The sequence below is a fragment of the Penaeus vannamei genome, chromosome 17 (genome assembly GCF_042767895.1).
Source record: "Penaeus vannamei isolate JL-2024 chromosome 17, ASM4276789v1, whole genome shotgun sequence".
In the NCBI taxonomy this organism is placed as follows: Eukaryota; Metazoa; Arthropoda; class Malacostraca; order Decapoda; family Penaeidae; genus Penaeus; species Penaeus vannamei.
Window position 1 is genome coordinate 1,431,731 of NC_091565.1, and position 2,500 is coordinate 1,434,230.

Below are 2,500 nucleotides of genomic sequence, written 5' to 3' on the forward strand. Positions count from 1 at the left end.
AGGGGATAAAAAAGGGAGGGAAAGAGACAGAAGAGTAGCGAGCGGAGGTGGAGAAGGGAGAAGGGGGATAAAAGGGAGGAAAAGAGAGAGAGATGTAGGTGACGTAGGTGGAGAAAGGAGAAGGTGGATAAAAAGGGGAGGGAAAAGAGACAGAAGAGTAGCGAGTGGAGGTGGAGAAGGGGGAAGGCGGATAAAAAGGGAGGAAAAGAGACAGAAGAGTAGCGAGCGGAGGTGGAGAAGGGAGAAGAGGGATAAAACGGGAGGAAAAGAGAGAGAAGACTAGATGGTGGAGGTGGAGAAGGGGGGAGGCGGATAAAAAGGGAGGAAAAGAAAGGAGAAGCGGGCGGAGGTGGGAAAGGGAAGATAAGGATAGAAAGAAGGGTAGAAAGAGAGTAAAGGAGGTGAAGGAGGAGACGGATGAAGAGGGGATAGCTCGGGGCGAAGGAGAAACAGAAGATGGGGGACAGAGGTAGAGAAGGAGGAAGGATAAGAAGGAGGGAAGAGAGAGAGGAGGATAAGAAGGAGGGAAGAGAGAGAGGAGGAGGTGAAGGGGGAGAGGGGACAGGAAGAGAGGAAAGGGGAGAGGGGACAGGAAGAGAGGAAAGGGGAGAGGGGACAGGAAGAGAGGAAAGGGGAGAGGGGACAGGAAGAGAGGAAGGGAATAGGGGAGGGAGGGAGAGACGAAGCGGCGAATGTTGTGTGAGTTCGTACCCAACATTCCCCAGGTAGTCAGGAGCCCGCACCGTTGCAACCTGCAACACATCACCATTAGTAGTCGGCTGAATAAACTAACTCTCACGCAATATCTGAAAAAACCGCCAGATTCTTTGTGTTCTCTTAAAGTTGATTTGTCCCTTTTCTTCTTCTTCTTCTTCTTCTTCTCCTTCTTCTTCTTTTCTAAAAATAAAACGTTTAAAAAGATTAGGACTCGGCTACATTCTTGGCAAGTGTCCCTGTTGCAATATTTAGCGCTGACATATTCAGGAGGTGTTTAAAGTCCCTATTTCCTGGGAACCGAAAAGCAGCGGCCGATCTAAAAGGCAAGGCCATAATTTAAGTGTCCCCCCTTTCGCCGCTCCGGTTTAGAGTCCATAGAAAATGGGAATGGGAGGGAAAATTCTATATATATTTTTCTTTCTTTTTTCCCCTTTCTTATCCATCGACTACTTCATTATTTTCATATATGTTAAATAAGTAATCTAACGCCAATCAAGACATACGATGGTAAACGTAAATGAAATAATTGAGAGCAGAAATATATAAAAATATATATTTCGCTCATCCGACTCTGAAGTTATTTCCACCGACCAAAGAGACAATAACAAATTACCTAACACGTGACCAAAGTCTTTTGTCATTGCGAAAGGAGTTACGGAGATTCTGGCAGACGACGCAAGTCACATGTAACATCCTGGTCACTTGCCAAGGAGTAATAAAAAAAAATAAAAAAAAAATTGTGCCATGACAAACTTATCACGCTGGGAATGAGTGAACTTGTCTCGGTTTTATTTTATTTTATTTTTTTTTTCTAATTCTAAGGATTCTTTGGTGTAGGGCATATAATTATCTTTCTTTGAGAGATTCTTTCTTTTGTTTTGTCTTTCTCTATCTCTTTTTCTCTGTCTGTCTGTCTATCTCTCTCTCTCTCTCTCTTTCTCTCTCTTTCTCTTTCTCTCTCTCTCTCTCTCTCTCTCTCTCTCTCTCTCTCTCTCTCTCTCTCTCTCTCTCTCTCTCTCTCTCTCTCTCTCTCTCTCTCTCTCTCTCTCTCTCTCTCCTTCTCCATCTCTCTCTCTCCCTCTCCCTCTTCCTCTCCCTCTCCCTCTCCCTCTCCCTCTCCCTCTCCCTCTCCCTCTCCCTCTCCCTCTCCTTCTCTCCCTCTCCCCCTCTCCCACCTCATCCACCTACACACATAAACACCATATACTTCTAGCTTATACCGAGTGAGAAACGAATGCTTATGGCCAGAGAAACATCACGGAGATATTTCTGTCTTAAATGGATCCAAAAATCAACACAGCCCATCCAAAGACAAAACACCTGGCTTTTGAAGACCTCATTGTTGACCATGTAATAATTTACTGAGTATCATAATCACAAAAAACTCCTTGCAATGTCCCCGTGTGTATGTTTTCAAACTCGTCTCCCTTTCGATCTTAATGCAGTTAAATCAATAACATTAAAAAGAAAAGAAAAGAAAAAAACAGGTATTTCGATTATTTTTTCTTATATGTCGACGGGCCGGTCTTGTCTTAGGGACAATGTAAGCAAATCGACAAAGCTCTTTTCAATACCAAATGAAAGACATATGTAACGACAAGTTTTACAATATACACACGTACAGATCATACACATACAAACACGGACATAATTCTCTGTAAAATGTCTATTTGCATGATTGAATAAGCATAGCATATATATCTTTTCCCATCCCATCTTTTCTTTTAATCCTTTCGTTTCCAATAAACCGTCTTTTTTTATCTATCATTATCAACAAACACGT

The 2,500-nt window shown here is 42.8% G+C and overlaps 1 protein-coding gene across 1 annotated transcript in view; it reads right to left on the reverse strand.

Moving 5' to 3' along the window:
* Positions 1-2,500, reverse strand: part of LOC113804238 (mpv17-like protein) — a 20,851-nt gene that overhangs the window by 18,191 nt on the left and 160 nt on the right. The window lies entirely within an intron of this gene.